Genomic DNA, 12,614 nt, shown 5'->3' with positions numbered 1-12,614 from the left:
TGCGCGCCAACTCCCGATAGTGCACTGCCAGGTTAGTGTGAATTAAAGAAACAGCAGTTAACAGAAGGCCCTTTTCTGTTTTTGTTTTAATAAAATAGCTGCATGAGCATCTCCTTGCCAGAAGCAGGACCCGGTGAGAAGGCGGCAAGAGACAAGGCCATTTGTCATCCTTCCCAAACATCTGCTTACCGGCAGATACCGAAGGGGGCGAGGAGAACAGGGACCTCCAAAGAAAACACACAGGCTGCCAATTAAGGAAACCCCCCCCCCCAACCCCAAACTTTAAAGGGAGGGAGATTAAAGCGTGCTCGCTGGCGCGTGAGGGTAAGTTAGCTCCTTCGTGGCTGAGCACGGGGGAGATGGCGAGCGACGGGCAGGGGCGGATCGGCCTATCGGGGGATCGGGCTACCCCCGGTGGGCCGGTCGCTCCCATCACGTGAATTTTTTTTTTTTTTACTTCCCGGCCAAAGACAAGAAGAAGGTCTGCTGGTGCTGCGGCCCGAAGAGAAACCTGCGGGGTCGCGGCAGAGCCATCCTGCCACAGCCGGAAGACAGCCAATGGGGGGGCCGGAAGAGAGGCCTGCAAGGCCGAGGCAGAGCCCCCACCAGAGCCCAAGCAGAAAGGGACATGAGCCTGAGCCCAAGCCAGCGGCGGCTGAAGAAAGCGAAGAGAAACCCAAGTGTCGCCGCAAGAACCCGGGAGAGTGTCGTCTGAGAGGAAAAAAGAGGCCTCGAGCCGCCGCTGCCGGAACCCAAGCCAGTGGCGGTCAAAGGAAAGGAAAGGAGGCCATGGGCCAACGCGAGAGCCCAGGTTGGCGGTGGTGGAAGAATGGGATAAGGGCTGGCTGCAGTGTTAGTGGAGGCTGGCAACTGCGGCTGGGCCTCTTCTTCTTCTTCCCGCACCTGTCCCCCCTGGCCCGGAACAGGAAGTGACGTTCAGTGGGGTGCGCGGGAAGGAGAAAGAGCCATGCTGCATGAAAAAATAGCGGCGGCGGTGGCCCCGAGCAGTAGCGTGGGCCCGAAGCAAAATTAGAAGCAACCAGAAATCGGCACAGGAAACAGCAGAATTAGCCTCCTGTGGCCGATGGGATTCTTCTTTCCTGGCATGCGGGGGCTGGAGGAGGAGGAGGCTGCAGCTGCTACCATTTGTGCTTGGGGGGGGGGGGGGGCAGGAAATGAGAGAGAGTGACAGCCAGCCTGTGTGTGAGAGCATGTGTGTGTGATTGACAGTGTGCATGTGTAACTGTAACTGAGAGCCTGTGTGTAAGTGGGAGCATTTGATTGAGATCATCTATGTAAAGTGTGTGAGAGAGAGCATGTGTGTGATTGAGAGAAACTGGTCAGAGAGATATGATGTGTGCATATATAGGAGAGACAATGGAAATGACTGGTCAGGGGTGTCTGTGAGTGTGACTGGAGTGTGTGTCTGTGAGAGAGAAAGTGATTATGGGAATGAGAAGCCTGTGCATGAGGCGAGAGCTAGCATAGGAGTAAGAAACCTAGGTGTGTGTGAGACACAGCATAGGAGTGAGAAGCCTGTGTATGTAAGATAGAACATGGGAGTGGGAAGCCTGTGTGTGTGTGTGTGCGTGCATGAGAGAGAGAGAGAGACTGATCGGGAAGGTGACTGGTGTGTGTGTAAGAGAGACTGGTCATGAGATGATTGGTTTGTTAGAGACAGAAACTGGTATCTGAGGGTGACGTATGTGTGTGTGAGAGAAAAAGAAAATGATTATGGGAATGAGAAGTCTGTGCATATGGCGAGAGCTAGCATAGGAGTAAGAAACATGGTTGTGTGTGAGACACAGCATGGCAGTGAGAAGCCTGTATATATAAGATAGAACATGGACATGGGGAAGCCTGTGTGTGTGTGTGCATGAGATAGAGAGATTGATCGGGAAGGTGACTGGTGTGTATGTAAGAGAAAGACTGGTCGGGAGATGATTGGTGTGTGAAAGACAGAAACTGGTCATGGGGGTGTAACTGTTATGTGTGTGAGAGAGACAGAGAGATTGGTTGTGTGCCCTAAGGAAGAGAACAATGAGTACAGAGCTTCAGCCACTACTGCTTCTGGTGTGTGCTACTGGCCTGCAGGGAAGAGGAGTAGCAGAGCTGCTGGAGGGGGTTAATAAAAGTGGCTTTTAAAGTTTATTTTTCTTGATTGACTGCCATTTTAATTACTGAATATTATGTGATGTGTCTTCTGTTTTGAAATATTTTATTGATGTTTGGAGAATTTTAAATAATTTTTATAAGTTTTTAATTGTTGGATATTATTCTGTTCATAGTTGTTGTGAAACATTTATTCTGCTTATTAGTATAGTTATACAATTATTTCTGTGTTGGGATCTATAGCTGCTTGGCTAGTTCTGTTTTTCCTAATAGGTGTATTGGTGTTTAGGGCCTGATTTAATATTTGTAGTGTTGCCTTTTCATAGGTAGGGTTGTTACTGTTTGAGTGCATTCCATATTACAAGTGTAACTGTGTGCGGATTAGTTTATATGCATTACTGCAGATCCTGGGAGTATGTTAGGTCGGTTCTGTGTATGTGACAGAGGTGAGGTATTTTACTGTATCGGTCTTATTTGTTTTATTTTCTCAAGAGCACATGCATTAGTGATAAACTGCTGTCTTTTCATAAGTAGGGCTATTGAGCCTGGTAGTTGGAGTTTGTGTTGCTGTTACTGAGATGACACTAGAACCAGAATATATTTTTTGTAAGGTCAGTTGTACGGGGAATGTCATAATTCTGCTTTACATCCATAATTGTGGGTCAGGGGGGTTCCTGTGGATGCAAACTGTACTTTTACATTTAGCTCTATGATGGTCATGTGTTCAGTGTGTCACACATGTAAGAATCATCTGTCAGGTGTGTCCAGACAGAAAAAAGGTTGAGAACCATTGTGCTAGAGAACAACTAATTTATGACCATCTCAAGGTGACTGGAATTAAAAGTTCCCAGGTATGGAGAACTGGGGATTTTTTCTATCCATATTTTAATTATTGAATATTATTTGATGTCTGCTCTTTTTGAAATATTTTATTGGTGTTATATACAAATTTTTGAAAATTTCCCTGAGTTAAATTACTGGAAGTTCTATTCATCAGCAGTTTTGAAATATATATTTTTAGTATGATTTTCCTATTGTGATGTTTTATAGTTCTTGATTTTATTGTTTGATGCTTTAGGAGGAACGATGGTATTTTCTGTTTTTTTCCATTGCTGCATTACATACAGTCTAACTTATTGTGATTTCCAGTTCAGTTTGTGCATATTTTATAGTCCCTTTATTCTGTATTTGGTGACTCACCAAATTGTACGTGTAATTGGGTACCCATGGGGCCGGTATGGAGAGAAATCCCTCCCCCCGGGCCACTATTTTTCCCACCATCCGCCCCTGGGCGCGTGCATGGCCAGCATCTGCTTTTGGGGCATCCTCTTAGCATGCGGGGGAAGTGGCTGCCGGCAGTTCGGAGCTCGATTGCTCTGGCCTGACAAGCTCATGTTTCCCCTGCTCAGTAACAAAGACTGGGGAGTGTTGTGGGCTCTGCAGTGAGAGGCATGCATGCTGCCTTCGGCCAGGTAAGGCGCACGGCGCTTTCTCTTTTCCTTTCCTTTCCTTTCTTTTCAGCCGCTTCGTCCCATTTGCTCGCAGCTGAAGGATCTGCTAGATTTACGCTCGTATTCGAAGTTACTGATAAAGAAATTACATCGCTTGGGGGGGGGGGGAGGGGTAAGTTAGCTTAGTTGGGGGTTTTTGGGGGTTTGTTTTTTTTTTGTGAAATATTGAGAGTAATTCACTGAAATGTTAAATTGCTTATAGATGTGTTCTCTTTCCGTAGATAGATCGGATGCAGGAGAAACACCCTAAAACTAAATTTAATACTTAAGAGTACGAAAAAGTTAATTGTATTAACAGATGGAAAATGTACAGATATTTAAGGTTGTCCATGTAGCATATAAACGGCTACGATTTTGGAAAACTAACTTTTGGCCAGGCTAATTTTTTGTGAAATTTAGATAACTATCTTAACCCACGTGGTTTTTTTCATGTCTGTTTTATTTCTATCTTAAATCGTGTAAAAATAGTTCTAGTCTATGGTTTGGTTTCCCCTTGCATTTCTTACTTGATACTTTTTTAAACTGCATATTTTGTTGCTGGGTTTTTTTTTTTTTTTATAACGTTGTGTTCCCTTTTTGGGGGATTTCTGATGCAGTTCGCAGGAGCTGTGTTAATGGTCTGAAAATGTCAGCTGTATTCTAATGAAGCCAGGTCATTGTTTGCTCATAAAGGGGGCTGTGCATTCCACTGCTTTATGGTTTATTATGAGGCACAGTGTGTGTGGGTGGGTGGCACCATTTGGTGTCTGCCTCTTGGGGCAGTGACTGCCATTATGCTAGGAAGGTCTGCATTGGCAAAGATATCTTAGCAAGTGAGGTCTTACATGGATCCGAATAGTGTTAAACAAAAGATTTGTATCACTTCTCCAGAATGCATTAAATCTGAAATGGAGGAAGGCTGCTTCTTGTGCCGAGACTGTCCTTGACGAGTATAAAGTAGGACCTTGCTTTAAGCCTGTTTACCATTATTGCATGCAAATAAAAAAGATGGGATACTTGTTCTCCTTTGATATTTGCATAACTTGCTGGCTTTCAGAGACTTACCCTATGGCCTTCCTCCTCTTGGACTGATATAATATTTTTTTTTTTATAAGTACAGTTTAAATGGTGAAAATGCTTGAATAGATTCAACTACAAATACTGGTGATCTAAACTGATGTTTGGGAAAGGTAATCAATAAAGCTGGAATCTAGAGTAAAAAAAACCTACTAATTATCTTGGAACTAGAAACTTTGCAGAAAGAAGAAATACATGTGCCTGCTTATGTTTGGTTCTGGGCTGGCTCAGTGGCAGAGCTGTGCACTGCCATGTGCAGGGACCTGGATGTAATTCCTGGTACAGGTTTTCCACTCCCTGGGTGGGCTGGGGCTGGGAGGCAGTGAGGCGACATCTAGTGGCTGGATTTAGGGCCTCATGGCCCCGATGTAATAAGGTGCACTCAATGGAGCACAGTTTTTCTCACAGTTGTGCACATTTATTTGTGTGCAAAGGTTAGTACCCAGTGCAGCAAGGAGCTTTGCATACAAAAATCTAAGCATGTAAAAGTGTGTTGTGCTTAGCACCCTCGTATAGAAATCCCATGCAAAGGAAGGCATTAACTATCACCCTCAAATGCAGAGGGGTTCACTGGCTTAGGTTTTTTTTTTTTTTAGCACTGGAAATTTTGCTTTTGTTTTGAGGTGGAGTAAAGTTTCAAGTGCTGGTTGCAGTCAAAGGACAGAAACAGGAGTTCCGGTGCTGGGATCTGTAATCGGGACTTATGTGCAGTAAACATGCTTTGTGCACACACACAGCATCTTTTCTGTGCATAAATATGACTTATGTCCACAAAAATGTTTTCTGCGCTGAAAGCATTTTTATGCACATAAATTGTGCTTTGCAAGTATAAAAAATTATGTGCGCAAAGCATGATTTTTGAGTGCAGAAATCATGTCTGCGGTGCTTCCCCTGAGATAGTGCGTGCTGAGCACATGTTTGGACTCTGGTTTGTGCGTATGTTTTCCAGTCAGTGCTTGTCTTATATTCCCAGTGCATTAGCACACCCTTAGCTCACTGCATCCAGAGTTAAACAATTTGTATCTTGTGCATTAAGAAACTGTGCTGTAGATAGTGCACCATTTTACCCCACGCCCTGTTCCATTGGGCTCCCTGATTGCACTCTATGGCTGAGGGCTGTTGCATTGACTAGACTAAAGCAAATTGTGAAGTGATATGAAATAGGGGGGAAATTCTTGGGTAATCTGCAAATGAAGGTTCACCATGGCAGATCCCAGCCCTGGTGCTGAATGAGCTGAGACCCCCAAGGGAACAGGAGGAAACTACCAGGTCAAAAAAGGGGATGCAGACCTTGCACGATTTGCATTGTTTCTGCTCCCTGGGCTGCTACTGGAGATGCTGCGGAGGCAGCATTCACAGCCCTGGGGAGGAGGGATGGTGTATCTACTCTTGCCCGATATTGCCACCTGCTGGCCAGACTTGGCATAACATGGGTGCAAGGAGCGTCAGTCTGCATCTTGGTGCCAAGGACAGTCACTTATGTGGCTGGGGGAGGTGTAAAATGGGGAAACGGCCCAGGTAGCTGCGAATTGGAGGGCTCATGATGCTGTCGCTCAGTGAAGAATGAACTGGAAGCCCACAGTCCCTGAAGAGCGTGAGATGCTTTTCATTGCATTAGAAGACTGCTGACTTGCATTTGTACCTCCCATGTTCATGTATGAATCAACAAGAAGTAAAGTCAAACAGAAACTAAGCAGATCTCTATAAAGTTATTGTGTAATTATAGCTGAAGTGTGAATGACCAGCATTTTAAACTGCAGGAAGACTCCAAATATTGAAGTGTATGGACCGGTCATTCGTGTTCTGGACAATTTTACTGTAGAGTGGAAATTGTTCCCATTGTGCTTAGTGGGATGGGTGGTTCCAGAAGTGTAGCCCCTGCACGGTGGGGGGGAGGTGTCCTTCCCCTGAGATGGTGCCGGCAGCACGCCAGAAGGAATGTCGCACACTTGACCATGAGTAGGAGCTGGGAGTCCCTGCTGGAATAGCTGCTGTGGCTTTGTGACGCCAGCAGGAAGTGGGTGGTGTGGCAGGTTTGTGCCACCGGTCAGCCTAGTGAATGTCGTCTGAGGAAGGGGGGAGAGAAGAGGCAGGGGGGGTAAAGAGAGCGGACAGATAGGAAGAAGGGGGGACAGAAGGAGGGGAGTTAAAAATCCAGTGAAACGAGGTCATCTCGCAGCCTTTCCGGGAATGCCAAAATCAGTGTTGGGGGGGTCAAAGGTTCTCCCAGACTTATTCTGAGAAGGCCCACCTAGATCATTTCACATCCCTCGGGGGTCAGAGGAGAATTTTAATAATTCCTCCCGCCTCTCTGGGCTGGATTTAGGATTTGGGCATGGGGAAGGGATAGTTAGTGGGTGAAGTCTCTCCCGAGTCCCAGCATGCCCTGGCACTCTCTGGGGTGGGCTGCTGGAGCCGGCTCCCCCTTGGCACGCTGGCACTCCTCTCTGGCCTGGGTATTCGGGGGTCCTAGGCAGTTGCTTGTGTTGCCTGTGCCTGAATCCGGGCCTGACGCCTCACTTGCCTCCTCTGTTGGAGGAGTTAGAGGAGACGAGTACGGCAGGTCTCGAGGCTTAAACAATTTAAAAACAATTTGGTAGCCAGTATGGCTTTCTAATCATAACTAAAATACCTAGTTTAGGGCACGATTTACTAAGGTTATGGGAAAAATGCTTAGTAAATGAAACTCTTAGCTTTTAGGTTAGGGCATTTGTCACTTATTACATATTTAAGTTCAGACCATTAAAATTATACAGAAAATGTAATACCGTAGTTTGATACTGCAAAATTATATAGTCAAATGAGCATCAAAAGTAAACCGTACCTTTCCGCTATCAATAAGATGTATGGGGAAACGTTTTCCTGACGCGCGCATGGCCACATCTGAGTGCCCGGTGCAATATGTAAATGAGCTGCTGCTTTAAAAAAAGGACGCGCTAGGGATGACTTACGCGTCCCTAGCACTCAGATTCCTCGGCCGCCCAGGAGATGTGGCTGGGCGCTCAATACGAGCATCCGTGTTAGCCTGCCTCAGCTGATTTCGCACGATATACACGCCTGGAACGTGTGTGTGCGTGTGTTCTGCGTCCGGAAAATGTTTTTTTTGTTTTTTTTTAAGATCAGGTGGTTGCATTATTTCTTAAATCTTGGACATCGCGAGCAGTGGATCTTAAGTATCGCAACAGTACTTGGGGGGGGGGGGGGGAGGAAGCACAGAACAGTATTTTTGCATTTCTCATGAGCCCTTGACCGGCGGAATGACTTAACGCCAGCTCCGGGGGGGGGGGGGGGGGGGGGCCTGGAGTTTTAAAAAATTTGCCGTGTTTAAAAGTCTGCGTTGGGCGCCTGGTGGTTTTCTGCATCCGGGGGTTGGGGGGTGTGTAATAGCTAATAGCGCTCCTCACGTGCAATTTCCATGTGATGAGCGCTAACGGCCTCGCAGTTGTGTGGGCGCGCGCGTTGGATGCGCTGGTCCCCCTCACTGCATCGGGTGCCAGTCCAGCTCGCGCTAGGCCGGGCGCACTCTATCGCATTGGCCTATTGGTGTCTCTTCGTGTCTCCCCCACTCCTATCCCTTCGTTACCCTCACACTCAGCCTCTTGCTTGCCTCCCCCCCCCCCCCCCTTCGCTGTCGGTTACATCTTAGCCTTCCTTTTATTCTTTCTACCCCCTCGGTAAACCACAATCTCCCGCCCCCCCCCCCCCCCCCCCCCCGCAGTCCCTTTCTGGCTTAAGTTCCTGGGGAAGCTTTCCGTCGTCTTTTTTGTAACCTTTGGTGCTCCCCTCCAGTACCGTCAGGCTGCCGTCTCTCACCGGTTCTTGGCGGCAGGATGCCGCGGGGGCCGCCGGAGGCGTGCGCCTGAGCTTGTTTGCTGTCCCCCGTGGCGGCCTTAGCCACCCGCCTCTCTCCTTGTGGCGCTTCTGCTGACTTTTTTTTTTTTAAAGGCTGGCGCGGTGAGCGCAGGCGTGCTTTTAGAGCCCCCCGTGGTGCACGCGGCCGCGTTTTGCAGTTGTTGGCCCCCAGGCTACCCAGCGCTCTATTTTGGACCCTTGCGGGCCAGATAACCGTGTAATTTGGGGGACCTCTGCCCTAGGCTTGTAGGTAAGTGCTACGATAACCAGCTAGCGTGACGGAATTGGGACGGCACCTCCCATGATGCAAATGGGGCAATTTTCTGCTGGTTTTGAACCCTCTCCACGCTCTTGTTAATCTCGGGCTGAGCCGAGGAGAGGGCGCACGCTTCTTTTGCCCTCATGAATGTGTGCTGGACGCCTCGTTGTTTCTAGCATCAGCATCCTCACAGTCTATGGTCTGGCTCCATGCACGCCATCCTCAGACCTTATGCCACCAGCACTCTTAGCTACCTTCGCGACCCCACAGGTTTTCTGAGGAAGCTCCATTCTATTGGCCACCTCCCAGACAACACCATTCTGGCAACCATGGATGGTGGAGCGCACTGTACTGCATTGGCCTGATTGTAAGGTCAGCAAGATTTGTTACTCTCACATCCTGTGCATGTTGTTGTTTGTTTGTTTGTTTTTTTTTTACAGGATCATTCTTAGGAGGGAATAATCATGATTATTATCAGAATCTCAAGGGGGGGGGGTAGGCCCTATGGGTGTGAGCCCCAAACATTTTAAGTACCTAAGCCATGCCTCTGCAAATTGGCTTGTGTGTCTTTCTGACAGTATATGACAGATCTCCAGAGGGTAGCTGTGTTTAGTCTGGGTGTAGCAAAAATGACACAAGACCCAACAACATCAACACAACATCCGGGGCTTATTCACCTGCTCTTCTTCCAGTGTAATATACGCCATCACCTGCCAGCAGTGTCCCTCTGCTGCCTACATAGGACAAACTGGTCAATTGCGATGGAGAAGGTACAGAGAAGGGCTACCAAAATGATTTAATTAATTAATTAATTAACACTTTTCTATACCGACCCTCATAGTAAGAAACCATATCGGATCGGTTTACATCGAACAGGGTAAAACTAGAGAGACAACTAGAATAAATAAATAGAATAAGCAATGAAGTGGAAGAGGCAAAGTTACATTCAAACAAGGGGTATGAACTTGGAAGCTTAAATAGCTGGAAAAGGTTAACTGGCGATAATTATAAATATAATAAAGGGAATGGAACAGCTCCCTTATGAGGAAAGACTAGAGGTTAGGATTTTTCAGCTTGGAGAAGAGACGACTGAGGGGGGATATGATAGAGGTATTTAAAATCATGAGAGGTCTAGAACGGGTAGATGTGAATCAGTTATTTACTCTTTCAGATAATAGAAAGACTAGGGGGCACTCCATGAAGTTAGCATGGGGCACATTTAAAACTAATCAGAGAAAGTTCTTTTTCACTCAACGCACAATAAAACTCTGGAATTTGTTGCCAGAGGATGTGGTTAGTGCAGTTAGTGTAGCTGAGTTTAAAAAAGGATTGGATAAGTTCTTGGAAGAGAAGTCCATTACCTGCTATTAATTAAGATGACTTAGAAAATAGCCACTGCTATTACTAGCAACCGTAACATGGGATAGACTTAGTTTTTGGGTACTTGCCAGGTTCTTATGGCCTGGATTGGCCACTGTTGGAAACAGGATGCTGGGCTTGATGGACCCTTGGTCTGACCCAGTATGACATCTTCTTATGTTCTTAAAAGAATAAATGGACATAGATCTGGCATTAGAAATGGCAACATTCAGAAACCACTAGGACAGCATTTCAGCCTCACCTAAGAACTTCAAAAGAACACTCCAGCCTGAAACTGCTGAATTGGAGCTCATCAAATACTTAACACCATCACCTTAGACCTGAGCACAAGACAATGGCTTCATGACTCACTGCAGCTATCTAAGAAGGTAGCTGTTAGCAGATCATTCTGTCCTTTCACACCTAACCTCCAGCAGGCAGGACTATAATGCCATTAACACTCTCTTCTTTCCACACCCTGCCTACCCATTCAGTGCCTTCTTTCTTCTGTATCCTCCCCCATCCCCATATATTTTACCCACCTCTGTACTTCACCTCATGCATCTGATGATACGGACCCTGACCTCCAACGCTCTGCTCTCATCCCTCTCGGTGGCTGCATTTTGTGTGTGTGGGGCAGGATAAGGTGCCACCCGCCTCTTGTAAGAGTAATGACAGCAGATAAAGACTCAAAGAGCCAGCAAGTTTGTTTTCAGGAAGAAACTGCTGCTTCATGCAGGTAACCCCCCTGTGCCTTCTGTTAAGTGTAGGTGGTTATCCCCATTCAGAAATGTGTAAATCTAAAGTTTAGCGTTACCTGTTCTCTTCATTTCCATCGTCTAACCCAGAGGTGAGCAAACAGCAAACTCTTTGAGGATTGCTGCCCCCAAATTGTCACATTTTTATTATATATATATATATATATATATATATATATATATATCTTTTATATAAAAAAATGATGAAATGAATTGAATAGAGTGGCTGTGTGTATCTCTGTCTTGATGTGTATATATATTCACTCACACAGCCACTCTATTCAATTCATTTCATCATTTTTTTATATAATTTTATATATATAATAAAAATGTAACAATTTGGGGGCGACAACCCTCAGAGTTTGCTGTTTATATTTATTTTTATTAAAGGCTTTTATATACCGACTTTCTTGATACAAATCAAATCAACTCGGTTTACATCGAACTAATCAGTAACTATAACCAATCAATGAGACATTTTAAAAGGAGCATAAAGTTACATTATAACAAGGAAGCCTTAACTGGGAGTAGGAAAAAAAGAGTGGGAGAACGAAGATAAAGTACTATATACAGTGGAGTATGGGAGGGAGGCAAGGAGCCGACCTCATAATAACTTATAAGCACTTTTTAGCATTTGTTTATTTACATAGGTGGTGGAACAATTCTTATATATATATATATATATATATATATATATATATATATATATATATATATATATATATACATATATACAAATATGTATGTGTATATATATATATATACATATATATAGTGAGGGTGGTGAATGCATGGAACAGCCTCCAAGTGAAGGTGCTACAAACAAAAACAGTATCTGAATTCAAGAAAGCATGGGGGGGGGGGGGTGTGTGTGTGATAACCGTGAAGATGATCTTATATTCCTGGTCTGGTGTCACATTCTCTTGCCAATCAATCATAGAAACATGACAGCAGAAAAAGACCAAATGGCCCATACAATCTGCCCATTCATCCAATTAATTTAGCATCTCCTCCTTAGAGATGCCCTGCATTTATCCCATGCTTTCTTGAATTCAGATACTATTTTTTTTGTCTCCACCACCTCCACTGGGAGGCTGTTCCACGCATCCACCACCCTCTTCGTAAAGAAATATTTCCTAAGATTATTCCTGAGTCTACCCCCTTTCTCTTGTTACGACTGCTGCTCAGATTTTAGTGGAACCAAAGTTGTAGACCGCTTACCTTCTGTAGGAGGAACACAGAACGGGAGAAATACAGCGTAATCCAAAAGGCAGTCCAGGTCAGGGCAGGCAGCAAGCAATCAGGAACCAAAGCTGATAATCCAGTAGGCAGGTGGCAGGCAGGGTAATCCAATAGGCAGTCCAGGTCAGGGCAGGCAGCAAGCAATCAGGAACCAAAACAGATAATCCAGTAGGCAGGCGGCAGGCAGGGTAATCCAATAGGCAGTCCAGGTCAGAGCAGTGAGAATACAGCAAATAATCCAATCGCAGGAACTCCAATAACACTCGTGGCCGAAGCAGAGAGCAAGGGAAAAAGGCTCTCTTTAAATAGCCTGGGTTCCCGCGCAGACTGATCCCCCGTCGGCGTCTGACGTCATGGGGTGTGTCCTGGCTCCGAATACCGTGGGACCTTGCTGCCGACGTTGACGCGGATATCTTAGCGTCACCGCCGGAGGGAACGCCCCGATTAGCATGGGACCACGCTGCT

The 12,614-nt window shown here is 45.9% G+C and overlaps 1 protein-coding gene across 3 annotated transcripts in view; it reads left to right on the top strand.

Moving 5' to 3' along the window:
- The first annotated feature begins 3,444 nt into the window (after positions 1 to 3,444).
- Positions 3,445 to 12,614, top strand: part of TFDP2 (transcription factor Dp-2) — a 145,630-nt gene continuing 136,460 nt past the window's right edge. For all 3 annotated transcript variants that reach the window (XM_029616366.1, XM_029616365.1, XM_029616364.1), the window contains exon 1: positions 3,445 to 3,584. The gene's annotated coding sequence lies outside the window, so the exon portion shown is untranslated. The remainder of the gene's footprint in view (positions 3,585 to 12,614) is intronic.

Source organism: Rhinatrema bivittatum, chromosome 9, assembly GCF_901001135.1.
Source record: "Rhinatrema bivittatum chromosome 9, aRhiBiv1.1, whole genome shotgun sequence".
In the NCBI taxonomy this organism is placed as follows: domain Eukaryota; kingdom Metazoa; phylum Chordata; class Amphibia; order Gymnophiona; family Rhinatrematidae; genus Rhinatrema; species Rhinatrema bivittatum.
The sequence above is the reverse complement of the archived record's forward strand: the minus strand, read 5'-3'. Positions and strand labels throughout refer to the sequence as shown.